The sequence below is a fragment of the Protopterus annectens genome, chromosome 10.part0 (assembly GCF_019279795.1).
Source record: "Protopterus annectens isolate FY-2018-M chromosome 10.part0, PAN1.0, whole genome shotgun sequence".
NCBI classification, from domain to species: domain Eukaryota; kingdom Metazoa; phylum Chordata; order Ceratodontiformes; family Protopteridae; genus Protopterus; species Protopterus annectens.
This window is the reverse complement of record NC_056744.1, coordinates 1,452,661,550-1,452,689,163: the sequence shown is the minus strand read 5'-3', so window position 1 is coordinate 1,452,689,163 and position 27,614 is coordinate 1,452,661,550. Positions and strand designations below refer to the sequence as shown.

The 27,614-nt window shown below is 43.5% G+C and overlaps 1 protein-coding gene across 2 annotated transcripts in view; it reads right to left on the bottom strand.

The window, feature by feature from the left end:
* Positions 1–27,614, bottom strand: part of EPS15 (epidermal growth factor receptor pathway substrate 15) — a 2,462,763-nt gene that overhangs the window by 1,558,550 nt on the left and 876,599 nt on the right. The window lies entirely within an intron of this gene.

Here is a 27,614-nt window from a genome sequence, read left to right as displayed (position 1 = left end):
AACATTATCAATTTCAACAATTGGCTAAGTTTCTGGTGTCATTCAAAGGGGATCCAATGTCTGTCCGCCTGGGATGACATGCTCGACAAGCCACGCTGCTTCACTAGAGACAGCGTGCACCTGTCACCCTTAGGCTTTCGAATACTGGCCAAGGCTCTTGCCACCCCCATACTGCCTTTTCTAGGCAAGGCTCAAAAGACAAACCCACTGCCATAAATAGCACAAGTAACAAAAAACTGAGGATGATGCTACTCTATGCCATAAGTCTAAACCTCAAAATGCACGCACTCGAAGCACTCCTCAGTATGGAGAAAATCGATATATGTGCAGTAACAGAAACCTGGTTTAATGCTCCAGAGAGCACCCCAGAAAGTACAGTTTTGTACCTACCATAAATGTAGATGTTCGAGTGCTAATACAGCTGCAGTAATCACAGATGGGTTTTCTGCCGTCAGGCGGTCCCTCGGTCGGCCGAATTCCAAAGTCTAGGTCCGGCGTCGGTTGCTGTCGCTCTCTTTCCTGATGTCAATGAGGCAAGGGGATATAAGACACAGCCAACGCCATTTTCTTCAGTCTTTCTTGCCCCAGATGTCAGGTGCCCCCAGTAGGAAGGCAATACATAAATTATATTTATATACATGCAATGCAATATAATCAAAAATCAGTAGTTGCAAGCAAATATACCATAGAAGGATAACCCAATCAGGTTGTATGAAGAGGGATTAGGCCCTAGGCCTTTACCAAGAGGGGAAGGAGGGAGGGAAAACTGTACTGCAGCTGTATTAGCACTCGAACATCTACATTTATGGTAGGTACAAAACTGTACTATGTTCATCGTGCATACAGCTGCAGTAATCACAGATGGGTAGAATCCCAAAGCTACGCACAGGGTGGTAGGCACTAGGTGGAACTGGGATGAGCCAGAATGCCCTGTAACACAGCAGTGGCAAAGCCTGCTCTAGTTTTGGAATATAAAGGCTGGTGGTAGTGTTTTGTGAAGGTATGCACAGAACTCCAAGTGGCTGCCTCCAAAATATCTTTGGTAGGAACTCCTCTGAGGAAGGCTGTAGAGGTAGCTGTGGCCCTGGTGGAGTGGGAATCTGATGCCTGTAGGGACAAATTTTCCATGACAGGAGTAACAAAATCGTATGCAGTGGCCTATCCATTTTGAAATTGTCTGTTTGGTAACTGGCTTCCCTTGAGCTCCTACAGCATAGGACACAAAAAGTTGTTCTGATTTCCTGAAAGGCTTTGTTCTGTCCAAATAATAACATAGCTGTCTATGGATGTCTAAGGAGTGTAGCAGCCTTTCCCCTTTGTTTTGAGGATTGGGGTAAAAGGTAGGTAAGTGTATGGCTTGATTTAAAGCTACCCTGGATACTACTTTAGGCATAAATGACGGGTTGGTTCGAAGGGAAACCCTGTCCTGATGGAAGATGAGAAAGGGCTGCACAGCCATGAGGGCTTGTAGTTCCGAAACCCTACGAGCTGAGGTAATGGCCAGAAGGAAAGCTGTTTTCCAGGATAAATATTGCAAATCTGTTGAGGCAGCTGGTTCAAAGGGAGGCAATGTTAATTTTTCTAGAATGTAATTAAGATCCCAGGCTGGCACTGGTTGTTTCCTTGGTGGTCTTATATTCTTAGCCCCTGTGAGGAATTGTCTTAAGAGTGGGTGAGAGAATACAGGTGGATTCATGTTGAATTCTGCAGAAATGGCTGAGGCATGGATTTTTATGGAGGAAAATGAAAGTCCACTGTTCAGCAGCTCAGCTAGGTACTGTATTACCTGAGGCAAATTCAGTTTTCTAGGGTCTTGGCCTTTTTTCTCATTCCAAGACCAAAACCGTTTCCATTTTGCAGAGTAAGCCTTTCTAGTAGATGGCCTTCTGGCCTCCAAAATGACATCCTGCACCTCTTTGGGGAGTAGAGTTTGTTGTAGTGTTAAGGAATTTTCCATGCAGCGAGATTGAGTGTTTTCAGCTGACTGTGAAGAGTTTTGTAGCTGTGCTGAGTCAGCAGAAGAGGCATTAGAGGTAGGGGCCAGGGAGGAGTATGTGTTAGGCTCCTCAGTAGGGGGTACCAGTGTTGTCTTGGCCAGTCTGGAGCAATCAGTATCAGCTTTGGTCTGTCTGCTCTTGCTTTTAAGAGCACCTTGGGCAGAAGAGGCAGAGGTGGGAAAGCGTAAACTGTCCATGCTGTCCAACTGAATGAAAGGGCGTCCACTCTCCAGGCCTTTGGATGAAAGGTCCTTGAACAAAACTTGTCCAATTGGTGATTCCTGTGGGAGGTGAAGAGATCTATGTCTGGCCTCCCCCACGCTTGGATTATTTTTGTAAACACTTGAGGATGCAACTTCCATTCGTGTGGATCTGTCATATTTCTGCTTAGATTGTCTGCCAGCGTGTTTTCCAAGCCTGGCAAGTACTGTGCTTGAAATTCGATTTGCCATTCCAGAGCCAAGTTCCAACGTGTCATGGCTAGTCTGCACAGGGGGTATGAATGTGTTCCTCCTTGTTTGTTTATGTACCACATTACTGTGGTGTTGTCTGTTCTTATCAATAATTGTCCTGGATGTAGGAGGTCCTTGAAAGCTGTAATTGCATTTATCACTGCTAGCATTTCTTTTTGATTGATGTGAAGGTGCTTTTCCTTTTGGGACCATTTGCCCTGAATGCACCTGTCTGTCATGTGTGCCCCCCAGGCGTAATCTGAGGCGTCTGTTGTGATGACTTGATTTGCTTGAGGCTTGCAGAATGGAAGACCTGTGTTTGTTTGACATGCTTGGGCCCACCATAGAAATTCCTTTTGCAAACATGGAATTATTGGTATTATTGTTTCCAAACTGTGGCTGTGTCGAGACCATAGGTTTTTTAGGTACCATTGAAGTTTCCTCATATGCAACTTTGCACATGGGATTAAAAGAATGCAAGATGCCATGAAGCCCAGAGCCTGCAGGATTTTCCTTGCAGTAAGCCTGGTACAATTTGCTAGTGTTTTGAAGTACTGAGTTAGTTGCCCCTGTTTTTCTGGCGTAAGATAGGCCATCTGGGTGTTTGTGTCCAAGTTGGCATCCAGGAAAGTTATTTTCTGAGATGGTGTTAGCCTGGATTTCTCTTGGTTGATTGTGTATCCCAGAGAATTCAGTAACCGTGTTGCATAAGCCAGATGTTCCAGAAGTATGTGCTTGCTGTCCACTTGGATCAGGCAGTCGTCCAAATAAGGGTAAATTTGTATCCCTTGAAGTCTGCAGTAGGCAATTACTGATGCCAGGCATTTCGTGAATACTCTGGGCACAGTAGATAAGCCAAAGGGCAATGCAGAAAATTGATAGTGGATTGAACCTGCAAGAAATCTGAGGTATCTTCTGCAGCTTTGTCTGATTGGGACATGCCGGTATGCCTCCTTGAGGTCCAATGTTACCAGCCAAAACTCCTTGCCCAGCATGGGAAGAAGCTGCTGTAATGTGAGCATCTTGAATTTTGGTACGAGTAAGAATGTGTTTAGGATGGATAAGTCCAAAATGGGTCTCCAGTCGGTTCCTTTCCTTGGTACCAGAAATAGCCTGGAATAAAAACCTTGACCTTGTTCGTGAGTAGGTACCTCTTGAATAGCTTTCATGTCTATGAGCTTTGAAATTTGTAGTTGTGCCTCTGCCCTTTGATTGTGTGGCAGGTTTGGCATGCCAACAGAAAAATGGAGCACGAAAAAAGTAACCAAGTAAATGAAATAACCAACTTGGTTATTTCAGGTTTGGCATGCCTCTCATTTTTGGGAGAGTGTGAAAATGAAATCTGTAGCCTCTGTTTATAACGTCCAGGATCCATTTGTCTGTTGTGACAATATGCCAATTTCTTGCAAATAATGCCAAATTTCCTCCCAAGGGTGCTGCCAGCTGATACTTGCTTGGCATGGAAAGGAGGAAGTCATTGGGTTTGTTTCCTGTACTGTTGTGCACTGTCTTCGCCACCTCTTGGTGCTGGAGTTTGCCATTGCCTGCCTCTATATGATCCTTGTGATTGCCCTCTGGCCTGTATCTACCTCTTTGGGGCTTGTCCGTGGCTGGAAAGGACCAGTTTTTAGAAGGCCAATTTTGCTGTGGTTGAACCTGTAGAAAAGCTTTGACTGTTTGCATAGATTTGGCTTTTCTTCCATTTTCCGTAGTATCTCCTCAACATTAGTACCAAATAACACATCCTTTTGTAAAGGAGCATCTAGTAGTTTAGCTTTCACATGATCAAGCAAGATTTGTTCCCTAAGCCATGCATGTCTACGAATGACTGATCCTGTAACAGCAGCTCTACTTGAGGCCTCTAATAGCCACATTGTAAGGTGTGTTTACCCACTTGTTCTGCACTATGCATCATATCCTGTAACTCCTTCAAATCTGGTTGTTCAGGTAGAGACATTTTACTTCTTAATTGTGATAACAGAAACTGCTGATATTTAAGCATATGAAACTGACAATTTAAGGCCCTCATGGCTAGGGTGGCCGGTATATACCTTTTTTTTTCCTTCTAAGGATCTTGACTCTCTTCGAAGGTAGTGGATTCTTAGCAGTAGAGGCCTTCATTCCCTTGGGGCCTTGAGAAATGGTTTCAGGGTCAGCATTATGGCTTTTGGAAAGAAATTGGTGAGAGTTAGGAACTCTGTAGTACCTATCAGGCTTGACTGGGGCAGGAGGCAGGAATCCGGGATTAAGGCAAGCCTCCGATAAACATCATCAGGACTGTGTTGAGGTAACAAAAGAAATTCCCTAAGTCTTTTCTTGGAATCAGAAAAGTCTTGGCCTTCCCAATGGAAGTGTTCCCTCAAGGTGTGCAAGTTTGAAGGAATGGACTGCTCTGCATCAGAATCTTCAAAAGGGGAGTAAGAGTGTTCCTCTACATCAGAATGTTCTGAAAAATGGAGCCCTGATCAGAAGAGGAGAATCTTCCTCCACTCTGGGTCTCTTGTCTGGAGGGGTTGGGAACCCTGATAAGAGTAATTAAATCTTCAGCCATTTTAAGCATCTGCTTTTAGGCATGGGGCCTGGATGCCTGGCTGATTTGGACTTAGTAAAGGCCTTAATAGAAAAGGAAGATGAGGGTCTAAAGACACCATGGGTGGAAGTGGCCCTGTCCACATGGGAGGCTCAATGGTTGTAGTCTGGGTATGGCCTAGGTACCTCCGGGGTCGTTTACAGAAGACACCACCAAAGAAGTGTCAGGTGTAGTCAGGGACTGCATAGGCGTTTATAATCAAAGGCTATACCAAAAAGTGTTGGCTTACCTCCTCGCTGCTTAGTATAATAAAGCGCGAAAAGTAGCGCGAGAGCACAGCGATGTCATGGTCTGGGCCTAAACAAGGTATGCAGAGGGAATGGAAATCTTATGCGGTATTTGCTTCCCACAAGAAATACAATTGTTAACTTTCTGACATCGGTCTGAGGCAAGAAAAGTTTCCCCAAGGGGTACTTAGTTTAATGAAGACTTTGGTTTCCAATTTTTGTAAATTCAGGAGCTGGGCTGCTTCTGCTTTGGGCAATCACGCAAAAAGACTGAAGAAAATGGCGGCTGTGTCTTATATACCCCTGCCTCACTAAACCCATCTGTGATTACTGCAGCTGTATGCACGATGAACATCTACTAGGCTACAACTCATACCATACATTGTATCCATATTCATCAAGGATACCCTGCGTCCAGGTTAGTGGCACAAGCACGATGCTTCAGAGATCATCCGTGCAAATTAAAAAATGCAAAAAAAAAATTCAAATCAAATTGTAGCTTTAGATCACCCACCCTCCCTGACAAGGATACCCACACGCCCAGGTTAGTGGGGGCACAGCCGCGATCTTCAGAGATCATCCACGCAACAACTAACAATGGGCAACTCCAATTCAAATTGTAGTGCACAGATCACCCCACCATGTCCCCATTAACACCCTAATATCGGGTGATTCCAATTACCTAAACATTAATTGGGGAGAACTACTCAAGTACTAAACCTTGCCCAACATTTCCTAGAATTTATAAACTCGATCAACTGGTCACACTCCCACCAGAGGTGACAACATATTGGATCTGATCATCCAGAGATCAACCCCTCACTGGTTAGATTTGACCATAAACAAATCACTTTCTTAAGACAGAGGTGGAAAGTTTCAAAGTCCCCATGCTAAAGGATAACATTGTCCAAGCTGCAAAATCCTTTACTAATGCATTCTAATGCATGGATCATGCTATCCCAAGCAAAACCAAGACTCACTCCTCCAAGAAAAGGAAACCAGTCTGGTGGACTCCTGCCATAAACAAGCTATACAACAGAAGGAGGAAACTAGTACAGAAAAGAGGAAAATCCCAGAGGAGATCAGTATCAGCAAGGAACTACGGATCCCTCATAAAATCATCCAAGGCAAGTTTCGAAAGAAAAATTGCCAAGGACTCCAAAGATAACCACAAGGCATTCTTTAGCTATGTCAAGAATCTAAGTAGCAATGCTCAGATCTGCTCGGAGTTCGTGCAGAATGGTACAAAATACACTGAACCGACAGATATTGCCAACATCCTGGCAGACAGGTTCAGCGCAAGCTTCACCCCCCTCTCACCCCCAAAAGGGCCAATAACCATACCAGAAGAATGTAGAGCTCCTGAAATCACAGACACTCAGGTTAAAACAGTCCTCTCCAAAGCCAAAAACACAGCATCAATGGGACCGGATGGAGTCCCAGGCTGTGTCCTACACGAGCTCAAAGACGAACTAACCCCTCACCTCAACACACTGTTCAAACTCAGCCTCTCCACAGGTTACATACCCATAGAGTGGTGCACAGCAATGGTTATTCCGCTCCACAAAGGTGGAGCCACAACAGACCCCGGGAACTATCGCCCTATAAGCCTGACTAGCTTGGTCTGCAAGCCTACATGGAAATCATTAACAGAGACATTGGGAACCTCCAAAACTGGACCCCACCCAGTTCGACTTTGTTAAGGGCAGATCATACCTCCTAAACCTGGTGGACTTCTTTGAGACAGTTACCAAAGCTATAGACGAGGGAAAGGTGGTACACACAGCCTACCTAGACCTCGCAAAGGCCTTTAACACCATTCCCCATTCTGGTATTACAGACAAGCTCACCAGCCTGAACATAAACCCATACGTCACAAGATGGGTTGCCAACTGGCTCACAGACAGAACCCACATGGTAAGAGTTGCGGGAGCTAGGTCTGACTCTAAACTGGTTACAAGTGGCGTTCCCCACGGCTCAGTCCTTGGACCCCTCCTGTTCGGCATACACTTCTCTGAGGTACAGGCAAGCACAGGAGGACTATGGCTGACCAAGTTCGCAGACGACTGTAAACTAGGGGCTATAATTGACTCTCTGGCTAACACAGACATCCACCAAAAGGGTCTCACTGAGACGGATACCTGGTGTCAAAATCATGGCCTCAAACTAAATGCCAAAAAGTACATAGTCATCCCCTTTGGAAAAAACAAAGTACCCACAAACTACCACATAGGTGCTAGTCCCCTAAATACGGAAGACGTAATAAGGGATCTGGGGACCCATGTAGATAGTAATCTCTCCTTTGATAATCACACTGCCAAAATGGTTTGAAAATCCTATGTGGCCCACCTAATCACAAAAGGGTTTGCATACAGATCAAAAGAGGTCATTGTGCCCCTCTACTCATCACTCATCAGACCCATTATAGAGTACAACACCCCATTTGGGATGCATCTTACAAGACACCTGCAACAGCTGGAAAGACCACAGAAATACCTCACCAAGAGGATCACTGGCCTCAAAACAGATGCCCTATGCAGTTCGACTGAAGAAACTCCAGCTGTACTCGGTTGCATACCGCCTACTCAGAGGTGATCTCTGCCTGACATACAAGGCGATGTCCAACCCAAAACTGATCAACATGCTCCACCTAAAAAAAAGCTTATCCCCTCGAGCCACACACTCTAGGGATCTAAACCTCACCACAACAATAAATAGGATGTGCTGGAGGGATAGATTCCTGTCACAGAGACTTCCCATGCTTTGGAACAAGATTCCAATCTACATAAGGCAGAGCTCCTCGCTGACACTCTTCAAGAGAAACCTTGACAAGTGGATGGGAAACAGAAAGTTTACCCCGGGGATCACTTCAGTGGCTCTGCTGGACACAGGCACAGGGAACTAATCTAAGGGGGCAGTGAAAGCCAACACATTCTGGCTAGGGTTATAAATGCCTTCGGGCAGATAGCCTAGTACCTACCTATGAACCTATCCTTTGTTGCCAACAGATAAAAAGGGACCATGTTAAGGTATAAATAAATTCAAAGGAAATTCCTTTCTTGGTGGACACTGGCGACAATAGATCTGTATTAAAAGTTACCTCAGGCAGTCAGATACCAGTATCAAAACAAAGTAAAGGCAGATGGAGTAACAAATGCTACCATTACATATCCTTTTTCAGAAACTATACCCATTTCATTAGGACTGAATGGAGAAAGGCATTCTTTCCTTTTGAGTACTACTGCACCGGTGAACTTGCCAGGAAAAGACCTGGAATGGAAAAAGGGTTGTACTATTTACTGTACATCAGAAGGGGTGTATCTGGATGTTCCAACAGAATTAGAGCGGGAGGTATAAGCAGTCAGAAATAGCCTTTTGAAGACAAACTGTTGAAGAACTGTTGCAAAAGTACCTGCTAAGTTATGGGCTAAACATGCTAATGAAGTAGGTATATTAAATCTGCAGAACCAGTAAAAATACAACTGAATCCATCTAAAACTCTCCATAGAGTTCCGCAGTATCCACTGAAGCCAGAAGCTGAACATGAAATCAAACAAGCCTGTAATTCCGTGCTTAATACAACACGGAATAGTAGTGCCAGCTAAAAGCTCTTGTAATACTCCTATTTTTCCTGTAAAGAAGCCAGGAAAGAATACTTATAGATTTGTCATGATTTGAGGGACTTAAACAATGCAGTACTGCCAACTTTTCCTGAAATTCCACATCCAGCAGAATAAAGAACCGAACTGAGCAGTGCAGCGATATAAAATTTTTAATACTTCAACAGAAAACAGCAAAGCTTTCAGGTCACAAACCCTTCTTCAGTGATACCATTCTACAAAATAAGTGCATTTAAATAAAACCATTACATCACACGACAGCCGATAAAAAAACAAATACAATTAATTGATTTCTACTAAAACATATACAATACCTTTGACGGACTGTATTTCAAAATATTTGAAATATACCTTAAAAAATACATATTTTTGAAAAATAAACTTTAAAAAAATACATATTTTAGAAAACTTGAAAAAAAATTTAACCATTTTAGGCAAGACTGCTTATATATGAGAACAGATGTTAACATTACTGTTTTATTTAAACCTGGTGGTTGATCAGTTTGTAGCTGTAAAATCCATCTACAGTCTCTTATTTCCAATCTACTATTTAAGACTCCTCTCCTGATAGCTTTAGTAATCACATCTATAACTCTGAAAGTAAAAGAATGAAATTTTCCAGTTTCATTAATATGTTTAGCTAGAGCATTTGTTGGTATGTTCCTTCTAACACCTGAATTATGTTCAATAATTCTGTCATTCAGCCTCCTTGTTGATTTTCCAACTTAAAAACTAGGACATAACCTACATGTCGCAAGGTATACTACCATTAGTTGAGTTGCAGGTTGCAAAACACTTAAATATACCCTATTAGTTGATGGATGGATAAAATTGCAGCAACAACAGCTGCAACATGGGTATGTGCCACTCTTATTAAACTGTACAGATGGAGAATTTCTTTGCATCTCTTTATAACATAGCTGTTGTTTAAGACTGGAACAACTACAATGTGCAAATGTGGGTTTATCCCCAGCTATTTTCTGTAATTCTAGCATAGCTTTTAAGATGCGCCAATTATCAAATATAATTTTCCTTACATAATAGCTACATTTACTATATGTTATTACATAATGTAAGGTACGATCATTATGCTTACAAAGGACAGTTTTGTACCTACCATAAATGTAGATGTCCAATAGATATGCAACTGCAGTCCTTACATATGGGTTGTCCTGCCTCAGGCAGCCCTCGGTCGGCCAGATTCCAAAGTCTGGGTCCGGCGTCGGCTGATGTCGCCTCCTCCCCGACGTCAGAGCGGCTGGGGTATAAAAGCATCAGCCGACGCCATCTTCCTCAGTGTTTCTTGCCCCAGATGCCAGGTGCCCTCCAAGGAAGGCTAAATTTAGAACTGGATAAAAAATTCCAGACATACACAATAGCAATAAAACAGACACACGATAACAGATATCGGAGGGAAGTGGACACAGAGGGGTAGGAGGAAGGGAAAACCTGACTGCAGTTGCATATCTATCGGACATCTACATTTATGGTAGGTACAAAACTGTACTATGTCCTTCAAGAATGCAACTGCAGTCCTTACATATGGGTTGAATACCATAGCTAAGCTGGGGGTGGTAGGCTCTAAGATAAGGATGGTGTAGCTAAAATGCCCTGCAGGACTGCCGAAGCAAAGCCTGCTCGGGATCTGGAATATAAAGGCAGGTTGTAGTGTTTGGAAAATGTATGCACGGAGCTCCATGTAGCAGCTTCTAGAATGTCCTTTGTAGCCACCCCTCTTAGGAAAGCTGTGGAGGTGGTTGTAGCTCTGGTGGAGTGTGGCCTGATATTGGCTGGCACACCCTTTCCATGGAAAGAATAGCAGAATCTGATGCAATGTCCAATCCACTTTGAAATTGTTTGTTTGGAAATTGCCTTTCCTTGCACTCCAGGGGCATATGCTACAAATAGTTGGTCAGACTTTCTGTTGGCCTTTGTTCTGTCCAAGTAGTAGCCTGTGTATGTCCAAAGTGTGCAGCAGCTTTTCCCCTTTATTTTGAGGATTGGGGAAGAAGGTGGGCAGGTGAATTGCTTGATTTAGAGACACCCTGGATATCACTTTTGGCATAAAAGAAGGATTGGTTCTTAAAAAAACCCTGTCCTGATGAAAAATGAGAAAAGGAGGTACTGCCATGAGGGCCTGTATCTCCGAAACTCTTCTTGCTGAGGTAATTGCCAACAGGAAAACTGTTTTCCAGGAAAGAAATTTCAATTCTGAAGATGCTGCTGGTTCAAAAGGAGGAAGAGTTAATTTTTCCAACACGAAGTTGAGGTCCCATGCAGGCACTGGTGGTTTTCTGGGAGATTTGATATTATTTATCCCTCTTAGAAATTGTCTTAGCAATGGATGTGAAAACACAGGTGGATCAGTGTTGTATGCTGCCGAAATTGCTGAAGTGTGTATTTTTATGGAGGAATAGGAAAGTCCATTATGCAGCATTTCTGCCAAGTATTCCAGTATCTGTGGGATGCTCATTACTGATGCATCCTGTCCCTTGTTGGTATTCCAGATGTTGAATCTCTTCCATTTGGCTGAATAAGTCTTTCTGGTGGAAGGTCTGCGTGCTTCCAATAATATCTGTTGAACTTCCTTGGAGAGAGAGATATGGGTAGAAATCATGGAAACCTCCAGGCTGTCAGCTGCAGAGTTTGCAGGTTGGGATGAACCGTCCTGTAATTGTGCTGAGTCAAGAGTAGAGGCCATTGAGGCAGGGGCCACGGGTTGGTGCAAGTTATGCTTCTTAGTAATGGATACCAGTGCTGTCTTGGCCAATCTGGAGCTATTAAGATGCCTTTCAGATGCTCTGCTTTGATCTTCAGTAACACCTTGGTCATTAATGGTAGAGGTGGGAATGCATAGATTGTTAGAGAGTTCCAGCTGAATGAGAGAGCATCTATTCTCCAGGCTTGTGGATGGTGTGTCCTCGAGCAGAACTTTTTCAGATGATGATTGAGGTGGGAGGCAAAGAGATCTATGTCCGGCCTCCCCCATGCATGAGTTATTTGAGTAAAAATGTCTGGATGCAACATCCATTCGTGCGGGACCAGGATGTTTCTGCTTAGACTGTCTGCCAGAACATTGTCCCTGCCCGGAACAAACTGGGATTGCAGCTGTATGTTCAGTTTCAGGGACTTTTCCCAAAGGGTCATTGTTAGTCTGCAAAGGGGGTAAGAATGAGTACCTCCCTGCTTGTTTATGTACCACATAACAGTGGTGTTTGTCTGTCTTTATTAGCAGATGGCCTTGTTGAAGATATTTTCCGAAGGCCTCGATTGCATGAATTACTGCTAACATCTCTTTTTGATTGATGTGTAGATGTACTTCCTGGGGGGGTCCATTGCCCTTGAATGCATCTGCCCTCCATGTGCGCCCCCCCATCCATGGTCTGAGGCGTCTGTTGTAATGGTTTGGCTTGTTTGAGGTTTGTTGAAAGGCATACCTTGGTTTGACTGGCTTGCTTGGGCCCACCACAGAAATTCCCTTTGTAGGCATGGGATGAGTGGGATAATTGCTTCTAAGTTGTGGCTGTGCTTAGACCATAAACATTTTAGGTACCATTGCAGCTTTCTCATGTGTAGTCTTGCCAGTGGACTCAGTAGAATGCAAGATGCCATGAAACCCAGGGCCTGCAGGATTTTCCTTGCAGTCATCTGGGTGAGCTTTGCTAGCCTTCTGAAGTAATGAGGTAATTGTTCTTGCTTCTCTTCTGTGAGGTAAGCCATTTGTGATTCTGTGTCTAGTTTGGCTCCTAGAAAAATTATTTGTTGGGATGGCAGTAGTCTTGATTTTTGTAAACTGACTGTGTATCCCAAAGCCTGTAGTAAGTAAATGACATAATTCAAGTTTTTTGCCAAGGCTTGCTTGCTGTCCGCTTGTATAAGGCAGTCGTCCAGGTAAGGGTATATTTGTATCCCCTGGAGTCTGCAGTGTGCAATTACTGATGCCAGGCATTTTGTGAATACTCTGGGCGCAGTAGATAAGCCAAAAGGCAATACTGAGAATTGATAATGCTCTGACCCTGCAAGAAATCTGAGGTATCTTCTGCAACTGTGTCTGATTGGGACATGCAGGTATGCCTCCTTGAGGTCCAGAGTAACCAGCCAAGACCCCTTGCCCAGCATGGGAAGGAGTTGCTGTAGCGTCAGCATTTTGAATTTTGGTACAATGAGAAAAGTGTTTAGAGCGGACAAGTCCAGTATAGGTCTCCATTGCTTTTCTTTTCTTGGAACAAGGAACAGTCTTGAGTAAAATCCCTGGCCTTGTTCCTGAGGAGGAACCTTTTCTATTGCTTTGATTTTTATCAGCTTTGAAACTTGTTTAAATGCCTCTGTTCTTTGATTTTGTGGCAGGTTTGGCATGCCTTGTCTTGTTGGTAAAGTATGGAAGTGGAACCTGTAGCCTTGGTCTATTATGTCCAGAATCCATTTGTCCTTTGTTAAAATGTGCCAATTTTTTGAAAATAAGGATAATTTTCCGCCTAAAGGTGCTTCTCTTTGAGCCTTGTTCGGCGGTGTCAAAGTCAAGTCATTGAGATTGTCCCTGTGGAGCAGGGGATGTCCCTGCGCCCCCTCTCTGATTAGTCGGTTGCCATTGGCGTCCTCTGTAGGAGCCTCTGTATTGCCCTCTTCCTCGGGCACGCCTGTTTTTTCCCCTTTGAAACTTGTCAGTGTCTGGAAAACACCAATTCTTAGAAGGCCAATTCCTGCTGAACTTGGTGGCTGAACCTGGAGGAAATCCTTGACTGTTTGCACTGATTTAGCCTTTTCCTCAATTGATTTTAACACATCCTGAGCATTAGCACCAAATAGCTTGTGTTTTTCCAGAGGTGCATCTAGAAGCTTTACTTTAACATGATCTGGCAATGCCTGTTCTTTCAACCATGCATGTCTACGTATGACTGCCCCTGTCATAGCTGCCCTACATGAAGCTTCCAATGCATCATAACCACACTGAAGAAAATGATTGCTAACCTGCTGAGTGTTATGGACCAAATCCTGCAAGGCCTTTCTATCTAAAGGCTCAGGAGAGGCTAACTTTTTCTGCAAATCATCCATCAAGAAATCCTGATACTGAAACATATGAAAAAGGCAATTAAGGACTCTCATTGCAAGTGTGGTTGAGGTATAAACTTTTTTGCCCCACCTCTCCAGGGACCTAGCTTCCCTGTCTGAGGGTAAAGGATTTTTGGCCGTGGATGTGGCCACCCCTTTGGGCCCCTGGAAAATTGTTTCTAGATCAACAGAATGGGCCTTAAAGAAATGTTTGTGAGTTTCAGGAACCCTGTAGTATCTGTCCGGCTTGACCGGAGCAGGGGGGAGAGAAACAGGAGAAGCACTCGAATCCGAGTACACATCATCCAGTACATCTAACACTGGAGGGACAGCTAAAGGCCTGTGTTGGGGAAGCTTGAGGAAGGTACGAAGCCGTTTCCTGGAGTCGGAGAATTCCTGACCCTGCCACTGAAAATGCTCTCTCATGGAGTGGAGAATTTCCCCAAAAGAAATATCCTCAGGAGGAGAGGCAGAAGGAATAGATTCCTCCGCATCAGAATCCTCGTAGGCCTGGAAGGACTCTTCCTGGGTATCTGAGTGATCAGAGTCACCAGAGGCTTCATCTGAAGAAAGAGTGTCTGTATGCTCAACCCTGGGCCTTTTGTCAGAAGGTGGCTGAGAACCTCTGTCAGGATGGGCCTGGGAGCCTCTGATTAAGGAAATTAAATCTGCAGCTAAAGTCATGATTTGTTTATCAGTAGTGGGCTGAGGCAAAGCTTTAGGAGGGTGAGACTTAGCCTGGCTGGCAGCCTTAGCACGTGTGTAGGCCTTGATAGACATAGACATAGGGGGCCTAGCTGCCCCACGTGCTGGAGTCACTTTGTCCACCGGTATGGTTTCAGGCAAATCTTGGGCTTCAGTTTCTGGAGGAAAATCAACAACCGGCACCGGCGCAGGCTCCGGGGCCGGAGTGATCGGTAAAGCGCTGTCGTCGGTCCGGAGTGGCGTAACAACCGCCTCAGAAGAGACCGATGCACTCGCGGTAGTTTTTGGCGTGGTGTCGGTGGAAGTCGCGGGCCGAGGATGTCGGTCCCTGTCCTTCCGTTTTTTGGAAATATGTGGTGTCGGTTGTTCCGACGGCATGGTATAAGAGTATTTATCGCCAAAAAAGTCTTCAGCGAACTCTGCCCGGTGCCTGAGTGTGCGCTTATTGAAGCAAGCACAGGCAGCACAGGCCGAGACGTCTTGGTCTGGGCCAAGGCAGGGGAGGCAGTAAGAATGGAAGTCCTTATGAGGTATTTGTTTACCACAAGACAAACAGTTATTGACTTTTTCAGTTTTTTCTGACATCGGCTGAGGCAAGAAAAGGTTCCCCAACGGGGTACTTAGCTTTTTGATGACTTCGGATACGTAAAACACAGGAGCTGACCGACCGGCACTTGCGAACTACTTCTGCTTCGGGCACCGCGCGGCAAGAAAGACTGAGGAAGATGGCGTCGGCTGATGCTTTTATACCCCAGCCGCTCTGACGTCGGGGAGGAGGCGACATCAGCCGACGCCGGACCCAGACTTTGGAATCCGGCCGACCGAGGGCTGCCTGAGGCAGGACAACCCATATGTAAGGACTGCAGTTGCATTCTTGAAGGACATCTATTAATATTATGACTTACTACTTCACTACCAAAACGTGGTTAAGCTATCTCTTAAGGAGGTCACATCATTGTAAATATTAGTTAATATGTCGGGATCATAACCCCCTTCTAAACATTCTTGTATCTACAAATTCTTGTATCATCTCATCTTTTTTTTAAGTATCAAGGTCCATATTCAATCTACTTGAACATATCATCTGGGACTTAGCTATTCCTTAAAACACATGAGGTGCATGCATGCTCTATGTAAATATTTATTTTTATGTACTGATTTCTTATGTATAGATGTATGCATATCTGTTCCATCACAATGAATAGCAACATCTGAAAAACATCATCTTTTCAGACAGTCATAGAGAACTTCAAAAAATTCGTACTATTATTCACGAACTCAAAGTATTGAATAAGTTCATTAGTACCATCCCAGACAAAAAAACACTTCATCCACAAAGCATTTAAAAAAGCAGACCTTATTCGAAAAATGTATAGGACCATTATATATAAAATTTTCTACCCATCATTTGACCACATTCTAACAAATTCCTAGTAGATGATATCCCATATTCATTAGGCACAACTGTGAACAGAGATTTTATATCCAACACAACCATCAAAAAACATATAGATGTCTTATTCCTAAACCTGAAGTTTAACTGAGTAAGGAAATTAGCAGTGTGTTTGATACACTTTTTTTACATACTTAAAATAAAGATACAGAATAGTCTACAATTAAACCGGGATAGGCTTGGTAAACCATCCTCTCCCAGAGACAATAGGTCTCATGGGAGAGGTTTCTAAGGATTTATGCACTTTAGGAAGGCCATACAGTATCGGTATAACAGGAGAAGGTAAAGTAAAATAATTAAAAATATCAGTGTTAATGTCATTCATCATCTGTAAATCAAAAATGGTCAAATTAACTCTACTAATTATTTTATGTATATCAGTATCAGTAATTTCCTTAAAGGTGCTTTCATCAGATAAAAGCAGGTATAATGACTGTAAATAGTCATTCTTGTTCATGATAATAATAGCTCCACCCTTGTGGGTAAAATAGACAGCTGCTGATGTTGACAGAGTGCTGAACAGGAATTAGTTTATGAACGCAGTAGACCACCATGGCTTCAGAAATGAATGCTGAACATTTGTATTTGCCGTAATGCTAAAGCACCAGAGAATTTTGTGTTTGATGATTTAATGTAAGATGCTGCAGAAGATTCAGATGGATTAGATTATATCTACCTTCACAATATATGGCTTCATATCAGGGCATCAAACACAACACCAGATCTATTTACAATGAACAATGACTGAAACTACATTATGTAATGAAAAAATATGCAGTTTCATCAAAACAGAAATATCTAAAACAAAGTTTCTTTGCAGGAGGACAAACCCTTCTGTATCCCATAGTCTTCTCACTTACATATGATAAATCTACTATCTTAAGACCCTAGAGAAAAAGTAAAGGCCACCTACATGGAAAGTCCATCCTATTTCAATACTACCAAGACACAATCAAACACTCAAAATAGAACTGCAACAGAAATTTAACAAAACATAAAATGTTTCACATGCATCACACAATATGGATTTTTAAATGTGGCATAAATCTAATGCCATTTCTTTCCAAAAACTTTAAAGAATACATCATTCATTGAAACAGTTTTCAATATGCAGAATACTACAATACAAATAACTACACACTCAGCTATATACAGCCATTTCAGCCATATAATGCATTTTTCTAAAATAGCATTACAAAAATTAAAATATGGCAAACGCTTTGAATGTAGACAGGTCAGCAGACTGGAATTGGTATCATTGCAGGAAAGTGGAACCATTGCAAGCAAAGAGGTAAGAAAAGATAGGCTGAACAAAAGTAGTGGCTGCTCAGATAATACAAAAGAACCCAACAGAGGAAGATTTTGACATCTGCTAGTGGGAGGATGGAATGGTCCTGGAGGATAGAATGGAGTTAATGACATTTACTGATGCATAAAAATGTGAAACTGCAAGATGTAGGAAAAGACTGGATGACTACTTCAGTAAATTAAGAAGAATGCATGGTGGATAAAAACATATGGGGTCTGGAGAAGGGGGAATGCAGAAAACACATGTTAAGCAGATAGGGTGCATCAAATAGGGATAATGGGATAATATTTAGCAGTACAGTAGGCAGTAAGGAGATATTAGAGACAAGGATTGTAAATGACAGAGGGGTAAGTGGTGCAGATGGAGGATGGAGCAATGGTCAGTGTCCAATAACTGCAAGCTGACAATGTATTGCCGTAGCAGTGATATCACTAGACAGGACACCTCTGAGCTGCTTTGGACAAGTCTTAAAATTATACTATAGACTCATGTATACCAGATATGTGGTTTCTCTTCTGGGGAGCTTGTGGAGTAGGGTGTTTTGTTAGTATTTTCTATAATGCTGAGCGTTTTGATTGCTTCATACATGTAAATGAATGACAAGAGATTGTGTTAGATAAAATACTGCTTTTAATGTTTCAATACAAATTATTTATGTATGTTTGAGTTTCTGTTATTTTCTGCTAGCCTTTCAGCACATAATCATGGAGGTATGCAAGAAGTGGCCATATCTGTGAAACAAACATAGGTAGCTATTTTTGTACCCAGTGTCACCCCTGATCTGGAGTTCCCTCAACTTTAAGTTTGAGCAAAACTGAACTTGAGGAGCACAAAAAATACTTTCTCCTTTTAAACTTAAAAACATTTGGAGAAAGCAGCTTTTAAAATGTATGCCATACATACAGTGTTTGAGTTCTGACTGAAAATGCAATACAAGTATTTACTTCTGAATGCTGGTAGGCAGTGAAGACCAAAGCAGGATCTATAGGGGTATATATATGGTGCTTAGTAAATGCATGATGTGGAGATAAGGCAGCCTCCAAATTCAATCAATACTTCAACCTCTCACATACTGAATCACTGTGCTGTAGAAAGAAAGGATTTTCAGAAAGCCAGTAAGCACAAAGCAGTTGCTGTACTAGCTTAGAATATCTACTGCTACAGAAGGGGCGAGAGCTGACAGATTCCAAAATGGCCAGTACTTGCACAACCAATGGCAAGAGATGAATCTCAAAACACAAAGCACTCAAGAGCAAAAGACACTGAAACTCTTGTGTATGACATCGTGCCATTATCCACTGATTGAAGATCAATTTTTTTCATTACATTTAGATGCTACTGAGTAGAGGAGATGATAATACATGTTAAGCAGCTGTTCTTTTCCTATCCTGTTGCTAGGATGTTAAATAATTCCGCCTTATCCTGCAGAACTGCATATCCAACAGGGAGGATCTTCTTAGATTGTACACTCCAATGTGAGCAATGAATGTGTTATATTTAGCTTTAATCCCTTACAAACTAGTTGAGCTGCCTCTAATTTTAGCCTCACGCAAAGAAGAAGTTCCTTAAAAGGCTGGAGAGGTTATATTTTTATATTAACTCATTTCTTTCAATGGAGCTGTGGAAGTTTGCTCAGTAACTTACAATGGCTGGAGCCTAAGCTTTTTAAAAGAATCAAATTATGTCCACACATCTGCAGGCACATCGCATAAGAAATGAACAAAACATATTTACAGATACAAGGATATGCTAAAAAAAAAAAAAAAAAAGTTATGTACTCCTCATAATGTTCCATGTTTATTGTCCATCTTGTCTTCATTCTCAATGGTGGGTTCGGAACCGATCATCGGTTCCGACTCGGCCTATACAAAAGCTTGAGGACTTCAACCAGTCAGGGACAAATTTCAACAGAATCAATGACAAATCCAGAAGAAATCAGGGACATTTTTAAAATATTAGTACTATTAACCTGAGACACTGACAGAATCAGAGCATATGAATTCATATAAATTTTCTGAAGTAAAAGAAGTCTATTACTCTTAATTATTGCCATTATTCATTAAGTGTACTTCACCACCTTTCCTCCAAAAGTCCCTAATTTTAGGAGGGATTAAGAGGGACAGAGCTAAAATCTGAGTCAAAATCAGGGACGGTTGAGAGGGCACCGGCTTGGCTGTAGCCCTATCCCATCATGCGCAGGGAAGATTACCCAGATCTTCTTTGCAGATATTAGATGTACTTGTCAAAAAACTATTTACATGCCTAAACAGACTAGTGAAGAGAGTCAGAGAACATTTTCCAATTAATACCACTCGGTCCTTCAGGAGAGAAAGAGTAGGGGAAAGAGGGTGGGACGTGAGAATGAAAGCAAGATGGACAGCAAACATGGAACATTATGGTGAGTACATAACTTCTTTATGTTATATTATATCTCGCCAATCGTTTACGAGTGCATCCCTTGGTGACTCCCCTGGGGGGGGGGGGGGGTCAGGGCAAAATAGCTGCTGCACTTGGCATTCATGGATGTGGCAAAGAGATTACAGCAAGGCTGGTCCCATTTCTGGAAGATTTTTTTCCACTGATTCCATCTTTAGGGACCACTCGTGAGGCATGAGAATAGCCATGATGAGTTTGTCCGCTATCAAGTTGGATCTCCCCGGATGTGCATTGCTATAAGCAAACGCCCTCCCCAATCTGGGAAGTGTCTGTGGTCACTGTGGCTAATGGTTGTGGAAAAACAAATGGTCGGCCTTGGGTCATCTGAGTGGAATGAAGCCACTAACAAAGGTCTCTTTTGCATGTTTCTGTAATAATAATCTGGTAAGACATGAGTAGTTTCTGCATGGACCACTGACTGAACAGTAGCCACTGCAAAATTCTCATATGCAGATGTGCTAACGGTGTCAAGGTTACTGCTGCCGCCATGGTATCCAAAACTTTTAGAACCACCTTTGCTTGTACTTTTCTCTGGGTCAGAAACTTTTTCACTTGAAGATGTAAGGTTTGAACTCATTTGGGGGGAAGCCAGGCCAGCATTTTTTTTATATCTATGTCTGCTCCTATAAAGACGTTATGCTGTGATGGCAACAAAGTACATTTTTTTAAATTTACTGTGATCCCTAGATGGGAGCAAAGGTGAATAGTGGTGTCTCTTGCTCTTCTGAGTAGATGCTTGATGGTGGCAGTTAGGAGCCAGTCGTCCAAGTACAGAAACACCCAGAATCCTAGATGCCTCAAGTGAGCCGTAACCACTGCCATGCATTTGGTGAACACTCTGGAGACTGTAGTGAGACCAAAGGACAGGGCTCGAAACTGGTAGTGACTGGCTCCCAACCAAAAGCACAAATCCCTCCTGGATCACCTGTCCATTCTGATATGGTAGTATGCATTGTGGAGATCTATCGAGCACATCCAATCATCTTTCCCCAGGAAAGGGAGTACAAACTGCAGTGTCACCATCCAGAACTTTTTTTATGGACTTGTTCAGTCTGCTGAGATCCAAAATTGGCCTCCAGTCCCCTGTCTTTTTTGGAACAAAAGTTCCGGATCCAATTTGGTCTGCGGGGATAGTTTGGATGACTCTTTTGTCTAGCAATTTTGTACTTCTACAGTTGAGTGATCCCTTTGACTGGGTGGAACATCTGGGACGGATTTCATTTTTGAGGAGGGAAAGGAAAAGGGAAGGTGATAACCTCTGGATATGATCGTTTTACCCATTTGTCTTTTTTTATTTCTAGCAAGGCGCATGGGTGCAAAGATAAGCGACCCTTGACTGCCTCCAGAGATGGACAGATGGGACCTCCTCTCAGGAGCGCTGGAAAGGCTTACCAAGGAAAGAGTCCCTGTCTCCCTGGTTCTGCGGACCCCCTTTACCGCATGGTCGACATTTTCCATGGTTACTTCCCCCTCTGCCCCTGGGGGAAGAACTACCACGTGTGTCTGGGAAAGCTCTCTGGGATTTTCAAAACCACATTTTTTCCCCCTTTTGACCTTTAAGATAAGGTCTGGTAGGGAGGGAGAAATGGACACCAATGGCAGAGAGTCTTTTCTTCCTGTTCACACCTGGTTAGCGTCTCTTTAACTTTTGGCCCAAACAAGGACAATCAGTCAAAGGGGGCAAAGGGGGCATTAATAAAGGAAGACTTAAAGGGTTCTGCAAAATCACATAAGCGCATCCAGGAATGTCTCCAAGGAAATTCCTGTACAGCTGCCCTACTCGCTCCATCAGCTGCATAAGATATGAGCTTCATGGAAGAGTTTACCACAGAATTTAAGGTGGAGAGCTGGGTGGAGAACTTATCCGAAACCCCCGCAGCTACAGAACCTTGGAGGGCATCTTCTAGCTCCTTCAGGAGATTCCTCTAAAGCCTAGTAAAGTGAGTTGGATAGTTCAGCAACCTGACAGCAAAAGACAATGAAGAAAACATGCACTTTCCATACTTGTCCATCGTGCGAGACTCCTTATTCGCTGGATGGACAGACAAGGACGTCTCTGAAAGCTCCTTCTTGGTGGCTGCCACCACCACCATAGCATCTACAGGGACACCCTTGCTAAGGAACTCCTTCTCCAAAGGCACAGTGATGAACTTATTTGGCCTCCGAGGAACAGGTTCTACTGAGTCTGGGGAGCCCCACGCCTTCCGACTGACTACATCCATGAGCTGGTCGAAAGGCGGAGACACCCAAGAGGTGGAAGGGCGAGACCCAAAAGCTTCCAGGTATACATACTCATCCTCAGAAGGGGTGATGGGCTTCCAGCCACCTCTCTGCTTAAGGATTTCAAGGATGTCTGAAAAGGAAACATTCTCAGGAGGTTTCCGTGGGGAATCTTCTGACTCATCGAGGTCCATATCTAAAGAATGGACTCTTCCGGGGAGTCTAAATGCTTCTTCTTGCATAATCTCTTCACAGACACCTCTTCAGAGGGGTAATCCACAGAGGTTTTGGAAGAGAGAACTTCACCCAGTGGGACATCCTGAGGCTTTGGGTCTCCACGTCTGTGTGGTTGTGATGGTACAGAGACAGATACTGGCGCTTTAGGAGAAAGAGCACCTGGATCTGAGAGTGAAGCTGTCTGTGGTGACAGCACTCTCATCTAAAAAGCCCCCTAGCTCTAATCGGAGGAAACCTCCAGCTCTGAAGAACTCGAAGGCCTCCCCAGAACCATAGTGGTGAGCTCAGAGACCGATGTAGGAGCCGAGCTCACCTGCGCCGAGGCCTCGAGAGTCAAGTTCGGATCAGACAGCTGCCCAACCAGACTCTCCGCAGTGAACCCAACCAGACAGCATAGACCCCTATATTAAAATCTACTCATAACATCTTAAATAGGACTGTAACAATATTATACTGAATAAATGCAATAACCATTAAAATGAATGGGGCATTTCTAACTCAACGCTATACTAAAACCATATGAGTAGATTTTAATATAGGTATTATGTAGAAAATGGACTGTCTGGTAGAATGTGCTTTTTGTAGTTAGAGTCATTAAATATCAGACTCCTATTAGGTCTTGTAGTATAATATGACTGCACTACGAGGGTAGTTTGGAAGTGTTTTAGTTTCGATTAACAACGCTTGCTAAATGAGCATTTACGCACATATACTGTGTTTGTAAAGAAGACTCTTATTTGGCTATTGCAGTTTATACTGGTTTTACTTTGGACAATGCTTCCTGTTTCTATGTTTATTATGTTCGTAAATGATGCATAGATTACTGTTTTATTGTAGTGTTTGCTTTAAGTAAATAGGAAGTGATGATGTGTTTTATTAAAGTAGGAAATGACGTATTTTGAATTGGATATATAATGATATATGGTTATTCTTTATTTGTAACGTCTGATGAAGCAGGGACACCTGTGAAAGCGCTAACGTCAATAAATCTTCTTCCTGTTAACATCGTGCTTATTTCTGGTGTTTCGTTGGCTTTTGAGCCGTTTGATGTGGAGTGTTGGCTATATCTTCCAATTGGGTTTGTTTTGCTGATATATATATATATATATATATATTTTTTTTTTTTTAAATCACAACAGCATACCAAAAGAGTGAAAGAAAGACAACTAAGGCAGTTCTCTAACTTAAACGAACTTGCCTCTAGAAAAAGGGAAAAACTAACAAACAAGGGAAGGAAGGTCCTCTAAGCTAAATGGACCAAAGGAAGCCCTCTAACTTAAATGAGCTACTTCGGAGAACAAGACAAAACGTAAATGAGTTATGACAGAAATGTTTTAGTGTCCTTTTTCCAAGCTCTCTAACTTAAATGAGCTTGGATAATTAGAAGGATAGCAGGGATAGGAGGAAAAAAGGGCCTAGAGGTAGATACTATGGCCACAGTAAAACAGCAAAAAGACTATTCCGGAGTAAAGCTAACAACACTCTAAGAGATTCTAACACCAAAAGAGTAACAATTCTTAAATACTAAAGACAATTAGAAAAATTTAAATTTTCACTTAGGCAGAGCCTGACTGGAAGCACCTGATCTCGTTTAGTGGCAAACAAGATCTGGGTAATCTTCCCTGAGCATGATGGGATAGGGTTACAGCCACGAGCTGGTGAAAGTCCTCGAGCTTTGACATAGCCCGAGTCGGAACCGATGATTGGTTCTGAACCCACCAGTGAAGAATGAAGGTGAGATAGGACAACATAATATCATACGTATTTACAAATGCAAGAGTATGCTACAACATTTAGTTAAAGAAACAATATTGAGCATATAGTCACCTACATGGATTCCCAGGAAAAAATGCTTGTTTGTACATTATTGTTCAAGCTGGCAACCAGTGGTCATGTCAAGGTAGTATTTAGCTACTCAGTATGCTTGACACCAGATCTCTCCTGTGTTTGCATTCTGTACTCTGAGGGGATTTGTGACGCCTTACTACCTGGATTAGCCCTCCTCATCAGAATAGGCATAGGCACACTTGTCTTCTCTAAGTCAGCTCCTGGAGATGCCCAGGCTACTCATGAAACCTGGGTTCCCAGGGTCACAGTCAGGCCATCTACACCAACAAAATTGGTCCTACTTAGTTTCTAGTTCTTGTACATTTACACAGTTTATATCCTAGACTCAAATAGTACAGCTGTGTACACTTACCATAAATGTAGATGTTCGAGTGTATTCACTGTTGCAGTCATCACAGTTGGGTTATCCTGCCAGGGGTAGCCCTCAGTCCGGCCGAATACCAGAGGCTTGGTATTTCTGCACTGGTTGCTGTCACTCCAGGACTGACATCACGTTGTTTAGTGGTATAAAAACAGGCAGCCGACGCCATTACATCAGTTTTTCTTGCCCCAAATGTCAGGAGCTCCCAAAAGGGAGCTAAGTTATGGTGGAGCAACACCACCAGTAGAAAATAAATACCAAAAGCCCTGTAAGGGTGAGGAAGAGAGAAAGAGACAAGGGGGCTGGAGGGTGGGAAACCAGGACTGCAACAGTGAAGAAACTCGAACATCTACATTTATGGTAAGTGTACACAACTGTACTATGTTCTTCGTGTTTCACTGTTGCAGTCATCACACTTGGGTTGATTCCCAAAGCTGAGGATCAGGTGGAGGCAGTCAAGAAGAGTTGAGGCTGGCTAGTATGCCATGCAGGCCTGCTGTTGCAAAGCCTGCCCTGGATTTAGGAAAGATAGACAGGTGGTAATACTTGGTGAAGGTATGAATAGAATGCCATGTTGCAGCTTCCAGGATGTCCCTGGTAGGGACCCCTCTGAGGAAGGCTGTAAAGGTTGAAGTTGCCCTAGTTGAATGCGTTCTGACCCCCAGTGGGGGTGGTTTCCCATGATGTTTGTAACAGAAATGGATGCAGTGTACTATCCATTTGAATATGGCTTTGCCCTCCGCCTCTGGTGCAAAGCTGACTAGTAACTGGTCAGATTTCCTAAAGGGCTTAGCCCTATCCAGGTAGAATCTGAGCTGTCTGTGCACATCTAAAGAGTGCAGGATCCTTTCCCTCTTATTTTGAGGTTTAGGGGAAAAGGTGGGCAAATGAATAGATTTGGTTGAGAGCCACACTGGATACCACCTTAGGCATGAAAGTTGGGTTAGTCCTGAGGGAGACCCTGTCAGCATGAAAAATGATGAAAGGTTCCACAGCCATAAGTGCTTGTAACTCAGACACTCTTCTAGCTGAAGTGATGGTCAGAAGCAAGGCTGTTTTCCAAGAGAGGAATTTTAACTCTGCTGAGACTGCAGGCTCAAAGGGGGGGGGGGTGAGTTAATCAACACAAATTTAAGGTCCCAAGCAGGAGTAGGGGCTCTCCTTGGTGGCCTTAAGTTGTTAGCCCCTCTCAGGAATTGTTTGATGAGAGGGTGTGAGAAAAGAGGTGGCTCAGTGCTGTAATGTGCAGAGATGGCAGAGGCATGTATTTTAATGAAAGAGAAGGATAGGGCCCAGTGGAGTAGTTCTGCTATATAATCCAGGATGAGAGGTGAGGAGGGCTGTGCCGGGTCAGTTCCTTTAGTCTGGATCAAGGAACAATACCTTTTCCACTTGTCAGCATAGGATGTTCTAGTACTGGGTCGTCTGGCTTCACTTATGACATCCAAGACTTGTTTGCTTAGGGTGGCCATTGGAGAAGTCAAGGAATAAGCCAAGTTGCTAAGTTCAGTGTCTGCAACAGTGGATGCAAGAATTCCCCCTCCTGCTGAGCCAGGAGAGTTGGAATCTGGGGAAGGTGCCATGGAGGCAACGGGGACAGACTGTGCAGTAGTGGGTACCAGTGTTGGTGTGGCCAGTCTGGGGTAATCAGGATTGCCCTTGGTCTTTCCTCCCTTATTTTGAGTAACACTCTGGTCAGAAGAGGTAGAAGGGGAAATGCATAGAGAGGTTTGCCCACTGGAAGAATGGGGCATCCACTTTCCAGGCCTTGCTGTGAGGTTCCCTGGTGCAGAATTTGAGCTGGTTGTTGTAGGGGGAGGCAAATAGGTCCTCCTTCGGGGTACCCCATTCTTGGGTCACAAGGTTGAAGGTGTTGTAGTTTAATTGCCACTCATGTGGGTCTAGGAGATTTCTGCTTAAGTTGTCTTCCAGAGATTTTGGCTGCCTGGCAGGAATTGAGCTTGCAGACGAACATGCATGGCTGAGGCCGTGTTCCAAAGGGTCATGGCTAGCCTGCAGAGGTGGTAGGAGTGGGTTCCCCCCGCTTGTTGATGTACCACATTACTGTGGTGGTGTTGGTTTTGATAAGTAGAGGCCCCGGAAAGGGCAGGGGACTGAAAGCTGTCAGAGCGTGTTTAACAGCTAGGAACTCTTTCTGGTTGATATGTAGATGAACTTGGTTTGGTCTGAAATGGCCCTGAATGCACCTGCCGTCCAGGTGAGCACCCCAGGCATAGTCTGATGTGTCTGTGCTTAGGGTCTGGGCGGCGTGGGGTTGTGAAAAGGGAAGTCCCTTGTTGTGGTTGCATGCTACTGCCCACCAAAGAAAGTCTTTCCTTAGACAGGGTATCATGGGTATAACAGTTTCCAGGTCCTGTGAATGTTGACACCAAAGGTGTTTAAGTACCACTGAAGTTTCCTCATATGCAGTTTGGTATATGGAATTAGTAGAATGCAGGATGCCATGAACCCTAGAGCTTGGAGGATTTTCCTTGCAGATAACTGGGTTCTGGTGGCCAGTTGAGAGAAGTAGCCTGTCAGATAGCCTTGTTTTTCTGGAGTTAGAAATGCCATCTGGGATACCGTGCCCAGGCTTGCTCCCAGGAAGTCAGTAGGTCCTTTATAAATGTCAGGTGCTGTAACAGCTTTTCCTGACTGTCTGCCTGAATCAGGCAGTCGTCCAAGTAAGGGTAAATTTTAATATTTCTTTGTCTGCAATAAGCAATGGCTGGAGCCAGGCATTTTGTGAAAACTCTGGGAGCAGTGGATAAGCCAAAGGGAAGTGCAGAGAACTGATAATGCATAGATCCTGCCCTGAAATGTAGATATTTTCTGCAAGAATCTCTGATTGGTATATGCAGATAGGCCTCTTTGAGGTCTAGAGTGGCTAACCAGGCATCTTTGGACAGCATAGGGAGAAGCTGCTGCAGTGTGAGCATTTTGATACCACCAGGAAGGTGTTTAGAATACATAGATCTAAGAATGAGTGCCAGGTGCCCTCTTTTCTGGGTACTAGAAAAAGCCTGGAATAGAACCCTCGGCCTATCTGATCTGCAGGGACAGGCTGAATTGCCCTGATGGAGAGCAAGGAATGAACTTGGTTTTGTGCC